This window comes from Musca autumnalis, unplaced genomic scaffold (assembly GCF_047663935.1).
Source record: "Musca autumnalis isolate F117 unplaced genomic scaffold, ASM4766393v1 scaffold_207, whole genome shotgun sequence".
Taxonomy (NCBI): Eukaryota; Metazoa; Arthropoda; class Insecta; order Diptera; family Muscidae; genus Musca; species Musca autumnalis.
Genome location: NW_027411764.1, coordinates 25,352 through 36,287, shown reverse-complemented (window position 1 = coordinate 36,287; position 10,936 = coordinate 25,352). Strand labels below are relative to the sequence as shown.

The 10,936-nt window shown below is 29.2% G+C and overlaps 1 long non-coding RNA gene across 1 annotated transcript; it reads left to right on the top strand.

Annotated features, from left to right (window-relative positions):
- Positions 1–830: 830 nt before the first annotated feature.
- On the top strand, positions 831–1,638 carry LOC141396288 (uncharacterized). The gene is made up of 3 exons (XR_012411138.1): positions 831–1,274; positions 1,351–1,457; positions 1,558–1,638. It is a non-coding gene; the product is annotated as an uncharacterized lncRNA (long non-coding RNA).
- The last annotated feature ends 9,298 nt before the right edge of the window (positions 1,639–10,936 follow it).

Genomic DNA, 10,936 nt, shown 5'->3' with positions numbered 1-10,936 from the left:
ATCCTTAAATACCACAAATACATATATAGTTCTTCAGGGTGTATGAATACGAACTTTACCACCCACACAGACGCCATCTATAACTAAATAATGAATAAATTAAAAATTTGTTTTGTTATTTTTACATCTTTCTTCACCAAAGTAATTTTCATCAATTGTCTCATATTTGCATATAAAATATGGAATTATTAACGAATTTATTCATTTATTAGGTTTGTACGAATATGAACTTTACATACTGTGTATTGTCTGCAGTTCCCTATGTTTGGCTCTTTAATCAGGAAAGTCGTTTCGTCACATACATAAAATTACCTTCTTAATCATTTATCTTTGTTTTTTTTTTCGTTTTTTACATGGTTATACTTTTTTGATGTATCTGTACTAATTTAGTAACATCTGATACCTCCAGTAGACAAGTTTTTGCATTAAAAGCTAAGTATTCAGTTATAAATTTAAATTATTGATTGAACAATAATTACGTGAAACAAATTATTTTATTCATTTATAGGTATCTATATCGACCCTACACCAGCCGTTGTTAATCTTAAGTATTTAGATTTAACAAATTTTTTGATCAGATAATTTAATTATGTTAATTGTTAAGTAAACAGTCCTAGGTCCATATGTTTCATTAATTTTTTGAAAAAAGAAAAAAAAAAGAAAAGCACAAAGTAAACAAATGAAAGAATGAAAAATAAAAAAAAAAACAAAAAAATCAGAAAATAAAAAGAAACAAAATAAACAAATGAAAAAAAATAAAAAAAGCAAAAAAATCACAAAATAAAAAAGTAAATGATTCATTAATTTTTTGAAAAAAGAAAAAAAGAAAAAACACAAAGTAAACAAATGAAAGAATGAAAAATAAAAAAACAAAAAAATCAGAAAATAAAAAAAAAACAAAATAAACAATTGAAAAGAAAAAAATAAACAAATGAAAAAAAATTAAAAAAGCAAAAAAAATCACAAAATAAAAAAGAGTTCTGTCATATGTTTCTTTTATATTTTGTGAATAAAATTAAAAAAATACAAAAAAAAAAAAATAAAGAAAATTATTAAAAAAAATCACTAAATACAAACGCCACCAAATAAACAAAAAAAAAAATACCACAAAATACTAAAAAAAAGAATAAAAAACTACTTTTGGACCATAAACTGGTCCCATTTGGCCCAAATCAAGGAGCGAGGCTTATCGTGCACACCAACCACCTAGACTGTTATTTCTATGAAACATTCTCGCATACATTGCAGAAATAAGCACGATAAATTACCCGCAGGTACTTGTCATTAAATCACTTTTGTAAATAAGGCTATTAGTTTGTGTTAATAATATTAAATTTTTCAATTGCCTAGAATCTTTTCGCTATATTAATGACTCTATGGTGCAAACCACAAAGTTGTAATATGTTGTAATTTTACTACGTGGAATGAAATGCATTTGAATTAAATTTTTCAACAAAGTAAGTATGTACAAATAATAAATAAAAAAAAGAACTTTTAAAAAATTTAAATTTGAACATACGCCTTTTCATTTATTAATTAAATTAAATGTTTTTCCAGATTTGAAATTGGGATCCTCCTCACCATTTAAATATCGTAAAAGTAGTATAAGTTCCAAGCACAAGGAAACACTTATCGAGGAAAAACTTGGAACTAATTGTCATATCACCAGGTAATATTTCATAGAAATAGTTTTGTAATTTTTTATTAATCATTTAAATTTTTTAATTGTCTAGGCTCTCTTTTCTATTACAGTGAATGCATGATGCCAATTTGGGGATATTACATATATGGATATGTTTCTCTACATGGCTCTCTTTACTATTTTAGTAACAGATTGTTGCCCAGATGAAACCTGTTTAAATTTTCTTTTATTGCAACAACGTAAGTGCACAAAAAACTTACCAAATTAAAAATAAATATAAAATTAATTTTGTCCTGTTTTTTCAGATTTCAATTTGAAATGCTATTTTACGTTTTAATATCGTAAAATTAGTATAACTTTCAAATAATCCAAATGGATTGCTACTACTTTTGACACAAGGAAAAACTTTCTGAACAAGAAGTTGGAGATAATTATCATATCCCCAGGTACCTTCAATATATTCTTAGAATTAGTTTTGTATTTTTTATTAATAACTTAAATTTTTCAATTGTCTAGGCTCTCTTCTCTATTATAGTGAATGCATGATGCCAATTTGGGGATATTAAAAATATGAATATGTTTTTCTACATGGCTCTCCTTACTATTTTAGTAACAGATTGATGCCCAAATGAAACCTGTTTGAATTTTCTTTTATTGGAAAAACGTAAGTACACAAAAAACTTAACAAATTAACAATAAATAAAGAATTAATTTCATCATGTTTTTTTTAGATTTCAATTTGGAATGCTATTTTACGTTTTAATATCGTAAAATTAGTATAACTTCCAAATGGATTGCTATTACTCTGTTGCACAAAGAAGCACTTTCGGCGCAAAGAATTGAAGATAATTGTCATATCCCCAGGTATCTTGAATATATTCTTAGAATTAGTTTTGTATTTTTTATTAATAACTTAAATTTTTCAATTGTCTAGGCTCTCTTCTCTATTATAGTGAATGCATGATGCCAATTTGGGGATATTAAAAATATGGATATGTTTCTCTACATGGCTCTCTTTACTATTTTAGTAACAGATTGATGCCTAAATGAAACCTGTACTAATTTTCTTTATTTCCAACAACGTAAGTAGACAAAAAACTTAAAAAAGAAATAAATATACAATTAATTTCGTCATGTTTTTTCCAGATTTGAATTTGGAATACTATATTACGTTTTAATTTCGTAAAATTAGTATAAATTTCAAATAATCCAAATCGATTGCTATTACTTTGTGACACAAGGAAAACTTTCTGCGCAAAAGTTGGAAATAATTGTAATATCCCCAGGTACCTTCAATATATTCTTAGAAATAGTTTTGTATTTTTTTTATTAATCACTTAAATTGTTCAATTATCTAGGCTCTCTTCTCTATAATAGTGAATGCATGATGCCAATTTGGGGATATTACATATATGGATATGGTTCTCTTCATGGCTCTCTTTACTATTTTAGTAACAGATTGATGCCCAAATGAAACCTGTTTTAATTTTCTTTAATTCCAGCAACGTAAGTAGACAAAAAACTTAAAAAAGAAATAAATATACAATTAATTTCGTCATGTTTTTTCCAGATTTGAATTTGGAATGCTATTTTACGTTTTAATATCGTAAAATTAGTATAACTTTCAAATTATCCAAATCGATTGCTACTACTTTATGACCAACGAAAACTTTCTGCGCAATAGTAATATCCCCAGGTATCTTGAATATATTCTTAGAATTCGTTTTGTATTTTTTATTAATAACTTAAATTTTTCAATTGTCTACGCTCTCTTCCCTATTATAGTGAATGAATGATGCCAATTTGGGGATATTACATATATGGATATGTTTCTCTACATGGCTCTCTTTACTATTTTAGTAACAGATTGATGCTACTACTATTTGGCACAAAGAAACACTTTTTGCACAAAAACTTGAAGATAAATCTCATATCCCCAGGTACCTTCAATATATTCTCAGAATTCGTTTTATAATTTTTATTAATAATACAATTTTGTTCAATTGTCTAGGCTCTCTTCTCTATTTTAGTGAATGTATGATGCCAATATGGGGATATTACATACATGGAATTGTTTCTCTACATGGCTCTCTTTACTATTTTAGTAACAGATTGATGCCCACATGAAACGTGTTTGAATTTTCTTTTATTGCAACACCGTAAGTACACCAAAAAAACTTAACGAATGAAAAATAAGTATAAAATTAATTTCGCATGTTTTTTTCCAGATTTCAATTTGGAATGCTATTTTACGTTTTAATATCGTAAAATTAGTATAACTTTCAAATAATCCAAATGGATTGCTGCTACTTTTGACACAAGGAAAAACTTTCTGCACAAGAAGTTGGAGATAATTGTCATATCCCCAGGTATCTTCAATATATTCTTAGAATTAGTTTTGTATTTTTTATTAATAACTTAAATTTTTCAATTGTCTAGGCTCTCTTCTCTATTATAGTGAATGTATGATGCCAATATGGGGATATTATATACATGAAAATGTTTCTCTACATGGCTCTCTTTACTATTTTAGTAATAGATTGATGGCCAGACGATACCTGTTTTAATTTTCTTTTATTGCAAAAACGTAAGTACACAAAAAACTTAACAAATTAAAAATAAATAAAATATTAATTTCGTCATATTTTTTCTAGATTTAAATTTGGAATGCTATTTTACGTTTTAATATCGTAAAATTAGTATAACTTCCAAATAATCCAAATGGATTGCTACTACTTTTGGCATAAAGAAACACTTTTTGCGCAAAAACTTAGAGATAAATCTCATATCCCCAGGTACCTTCAATATATTCTCAGAATTCGTTTTGTAAATTTTATTAATAATACAATTTTTTCAATTGTCTAGGCTCTCTTCTCTATTTTAGTGAATGTATGATGCCAATATGGGGATATTATATACATGAAAATGTTTCGCTACATGGCTCTCTTTACTATTTTAGTAATAGATTGATGCCCAGACGATACCTATTTTAATTTTCTTTTATTGCAACAACGTAAGTACATAAGACTTAACAATTGAAAAATAAACATATATTTAATTTCATCATGTTTTTTTCAGGTTTGAATTTGGAATGCTCTTTTACGTTTCAATATCGTAAAAGTAGTATAAGTTCCAGATAGTCAAAATGAATTGCTACTACTTTTTGGCACCAGGAAATACGTTTTGCGCAAATAATTAGTTATAATTGTCGTATCCCCAGGTATTTCATTATATTCATAGAAGTAGTTTTGTAATTTTTTATTAATAATTCAAATTTTTCAACTGTCTAGGCTCTCTTTTCTATTTTAGTGACTGTATGATGCCAATATGGGGATATTGCATATATAGATTTCTTTACATGGCTCTCTTTACTATTTTAGTAACCGATTGATGCCCAGACGAAACCTAATTCAAATTTTTTTTATTCCAACAACGTAAGTACACAAATGCTTAACAAGTGAAAAATAAAAATTTAATTTCGTCCTGTTTTTGCAGATTTTAATTTTGGAATGCTCTTCTACGTTTAAATGTCGTAAAAGAAGTATAACTTTCAAACCGTCAAAATGGATTTCTCATTACTTTTTGGCACAAGGAAACACTTTCCACGCAAAAACTTGAACATGTTTGTCATATCCGTAGGTACTTACATTGTATTCATAGAATTAGTTTTGTAATTTTTTATTAATAATTTAAATTTTTCGATTGTCTAGACTCTCTTCTCTATTTTAGAGAATGTTGATGCCAATTTACATGTACGGATTCAATACCTATATTAATCTACTTGGCTCTTTTTGCTATTTTAATAACATTTATATTGATGCCCAGACGAAACCAGTTTTAAAATTTAAATAACATTAATTAAATTTACAGCAAGGCGTTATATTATTTTATTCAAAATTGTCATTATTTCTTAGTTATCATTTATTTAATTATCATTACTTTAGTTATATTCATTATTGTTTCATTGTTGAACTATCGCTAACATTTGTTACAATGTTTTGATTCACTGTACAACATTGTTTTTTAGTTTTCTATCCACATCAGTGGGCTTATTCTGTAACTTTTTAACGACAGTCGATATTGTTATTTTTCGAGAAACTCATTTTAACAACTTAATTAACAATCTTTGTATTCTGTAAACAAATTTTTACAACTTTTGTTAAAAATATATTGTTATGAAAACAATACAAAAATAGTCGTTATTTTAAAATTTGAAAGTTTATCGACAATTTGTCTACATTTTTACAGAATAGCACAATCATTACTGCGAATAATTTTTACTGTCGACAACGTTTTCAATTGTCGGATTGTCAAAAAGTTACAGAATAGGCCTACAGGGGACCTATTCAGTAGCTTTTTAACAACTATACTCATTGTTCATTTAACAACAATTTCATTTGTTTTGTAGTTGTTACAAAAACAAATAAATTTTAACAATTTTTCAATCGATAAAAGTTACAGAATTCCTATACAGTGGTGTGGTCTTTTAATGCTTTTAACGTAAATTCAAAACACTTTGAGTGAACTTTTACCACTTTTACACATTTTGCGTTTCCGTACACACAATTTGTATGAAAATTTTTTTATCATTTTTACGACTTTTGGTACTTTTACCAGTTAACAAAGTACGGGAACAGGCTATATGCAACAGTTATTGAGTGGTGTTCGATCACTGACTGGATTTTATGATTCTGTTTTTGTTTGTTGTCTCTTTTACGCTTTAATATGTTAACACAAAGAGCTTTTGTTTCGATTGTTAAATGTATTGTATTGATTCACTATTAGTTTAGAAGCTTTTTTTAGATTGTTATAAAAGGACAATGTTTTCATACACACACAACAGCATTGATTCTCTTATAGACAATGCATACGGTAAGAACTAAGTCTTCTTGGAACACGATAGTGTTGCAGGTTGACTTATTCTTCCACAATACTATTCTTCCAGAATACTTGGTGAAAGCCATATCAGTCCCTTGTAATCCTGTTTGAGGCATATGGAATTATTGTTACACATAAGATAAGATATTTTATCAATAAATTTATAACCTTTATGTAGAAAATCTTGGTCTTTTATTTAAAATTGCATAACGGAAACTACATAAAAACCTGCTACAAATTTGATTTCATCGTATTTTTCCAGCATTGAATTGGTTCATAATAAATGTAAACAATTCGCTAACGAAGTAGCGGGCACTTTGCTAGTAAATAATAAATAATAAATAATAAATAATAAATAATAAATAATAAATAATAAATAATAAATAATAAATAATCTATATATATAAAAGAGCTTAGTGATGACTGAGTGAGTGAGTGAGTGAGTGACATGTATATCATCGCCCAGACGAAACCGCTGAAGCTAGAAAGCTGAAATTTTGACTGTGGGTTGCTGTCGGTGTGTAGGGGTGAGATAAGGCTGGGTTTTTGGAAATTCGACCTAGAAGGGTACGAAAAGTACTAAAAGGTACTAAATATGGTACCCTTTGTATTAGGCAAACGGGAAGAGCTAGAATTCTGAAATTTGGAATGAGGGTAACTGATGAAGATTTAGAAAGATGTACTAAAGGGTTTTTGGAAATTCGACTTCTAAGTGTACGAAAAGTTACTAAATTTGGTACCAATTGTATATTTTGAGCGGATATAGCTACAATGTTCATATTTGGTATGGAAATCAAGGTTGTGAAGTGGTGTTGATATAAGGAAATTATTTTGGAAGTTCGTACTTATGTGTACGAGTAGTACTAAATGGTACTAAATTTGGTACAATTTGGATTTGGGTGAACGGATAGAGCTGAAAACCTGAAATTTGGAATTTAGATTACCGTTGAAGCGTACGATTGAGATATGGGTGTACTTTTGGAAATTCATACTTATGTGTACGAAAAGTACTAAATGGTACAAAATTTGGTACAATTTGGATTTAGATAGACATGGAAACCTGCAATTTGGAATTAAGATTACTGATGGAGTAAAGGAATGAGGTAGTTTTGGAAATTCTTACTTATGGGTACAAAAAGTAGTAAACGGTACTAAATTTGGTACAATTTCTATTTAGGTGAACGGATAGAGCTGGAATCCTGAAATTTGGAATTTAATTACTTTTGGAGTGTAGGATTGAGTTAGTCTTGGAAATGTATACTTATGGGTACGGAAAGTACTAAATGGTACTAAATTTGGTACAATTTAAATTTAGTTGAACGGATAGAGTTGGAATCCTGAAATTTCGAATTAAGTTTACTGATGGAATGTAGGATAGAGGTAGTTTTGGAAATTCATACTTATAGGAACGGAAAGTACTAAATTTGGTACAATTTGGATGTGAGTGAACGCATAGAGATGGAATACTGAAATTTGCAATTAAAACTACTTTTGAAGTGTAGGATTGAGGTAATTCTGAAATTCGTACTTTTAAGTACGGAAAATACTAAATTTGGTATAAATTGCCTTTGGATGGAGAGATAGCGCTGGAATCCGAACATTATAATAAATAATAAATAATAAATAATAAATAATAAATAATCTATATATATAAAAGAGCTTAGTGATGACTGAGTGAGTGAGTGAGTGAGTGAGTGACATGTATATCATCGCCCAGACGAAACCGCTGAAGCTAGAAAGCTGAAATTTTGACTGTGGGTTGCTGTCGGTGTGTAGGGGTGAGATAAGGCTGGGTTTTTGGAAATTCGACCTAGAAGGGTACGAAAAGTACTAAAAGGTACTAAATATGGTACCCTTTGTATTAGGCAAACGGGAAGAGCTAGAATTCTGAAATTTGGAATGAGGGTAACTGATGAAGATTTAGAAAGATGTACTAAAGGGTTTTTGGAAATTCGACTTCTAAGTGTACGAAAAGTTACTAAATTTGGTACCAATTGTATATTTTGAGCGGATATAGCTACAATGTTCATATTTGGTATGGAAATCAAGGTTGTGAAGTGGTGTTGATATAAGGAAATTATTTTGGAAGTTCGTACTTATGTGTACGAGTAGTACTAAATGGTACTAAATTTGGTACAATTTGGATTTGGGTGAACGGATAGAGCTGAAAACCTGAAATTTGGAATTTAGATTACCGTTGAAGCGTACGATTGAGATATGGGTGTACTTTTGGAAATTCATACTTATGTGTACGAAAAGTACTAAATGGTACAAAATTTGGTACAATTTGGATTTAGATAGACATGGAAACCTGCAATTTGGAATTAAGATTACTGATGGAGTAAAGGAATGAGGTAGTTTTGGAAATTCTTACTTATGGGTACAAAAAGTAGTAAACGGTACTAAATTTGGTACAATTTCTATTTAGGTGAACGGATAGAGCTGGAATCCTGAAATTTGGAATTTAATTACTTTTGGAGTGTAGGATTGAGTTAGTCTTGGAAATGTATACTTATGGGTACGGAAAGTACTAAATGGTACTAAATTTGGTACAATTTAAATTTAGTTGAACGGATAGAGTTGGAATCCTGAAATTTCGAATTAAGTTTACTGATGGAATGTAGGATAGAGGTAGTTTTGGAAATTCATACTTATAGGAACGGAAAGTACTAAATTTGGTACAATTTGGATGTGAGTGAACGCATAGAGATGGAATACTGAAATTTGCAATTAAAACTACTTTTGAAGTGTAGGATTGAGGTAATTCTGAAATTCGTACTTTTAAGTACGGAAAATACTAAATTTGGTATAAATTGCCTTTGGATGGAGAGATAGCGCTGGAATCCGAACATTATAATAAATAATAAATAATAAATAATAAATAATAAATAATAAATAATAAATAATAAATAATCTATATATATAAAAGAGCTTAGTGATGACTGAGTGAGTGAGTGAGTGACATGTATATCATCGCCCAGACGAAACCGCTGAAGCTAGAAAGCTGAAATTTTGACTGTGGGTTGCTGTCGGTGTGTAGGGGTGAGATAAGGCTGGGTTTTTGGAAATTCGACCTAGAAGGGTACGAAAAGTACTAAAAGGTACTAAATATGGTACCCTTTGTATTAGGCAAACGGGAAGAGCTAGAATTCTGAAATTTGGAATGAGGGTAACTGATGAAGATTTAGAAAGATGTACTAAAGGGTTTTTGGAAATTCGACTTCTAAGTGTACGAAAAGTTACTAAATTTGGTACCAATTGTATATTTTGAGCGGATATAGCTACAATGTTCATATTTGGTATGGAAATCAAGGTTGTGAAGTGGTGTTGATATAAGGAAATTATTTTGGAAGTTCGTACTTATGTGTACGAGTAGTACTAAATGGTACTAAATTTGGTACAATTTGGATTTGGGTGAACGGATAGAGCTGAAAACCTGAAATTTGGAATTTAGATTACCGTTGAAGCGTACGATTGAGATATGGGTGTACTTTTGGAAATTCATACTTATGTGTACGAAAAGTACTAAATGGTACAAAATTTGGTACAATTTGGATTTAGATAGACATGGAAACCTGCAATTTGGAATTAAGATTACTGATGGAGTAAAGGAATGAGGTAGTTTTGGAAATTCTTACTTATGGGTACAAAAAGTAGTAAACGGTACTAAATTTGGTACAATTTCTATTTAGGTGAACGGATAGAGCTGGAATCCTGAAATTTGGAATTTAATTACTTTTGGAGTGTAGGATTGAGTTAGTCTTGGAAATGTATACTTATGGGTACGGAAAGTACTAAATGGTACTAAATTTGGTACAATTTAAATTTAGTTGAACGGATAGAGTTGGAATCCTGAAATTTCGAATTAAGTTTACTGATGGAATGTAGGATAGAGGTAGTTTTGGAAATTCATACTTATAGGAACGGAAAGTACTAAATTTGGTACAATTTGGATGTGAGTGAACGCATAGAGATGGAATACTGAAATTTGCAATTAAAACTACTTTTGAAGTGTAGGATTGAGGTAATTCTGAAATTCGTACTTTTAAGTACGGAAAATACTAAATTTGGTATAAATTGCCTTTGGATGGAGAGATAGCGCTGGAATCCGAACATTATAATAAATAATAAATAATAAATAATAAATAATAAATAATAAATAATAAATAATAAATAATAAATAATAAATAATAAATAATCTATATATATAAAAGAGCTTAGTGAGTGAGTGAGTGAGTGAGTGACTGAGTGACTGACATATCATCGCCCAGACGAAACCGCTGAAGCTAGAAAGCTGAAATTTTGACTGTGGGTTGCTGTCGGTGTGTAGGGGTGAGATAAGGCTGGGTTTTTGGAAATTCCACCTAGAAGGGTACGAAAAGTACTAAAAGGTACTAAATATGGTACCCTTTGTAT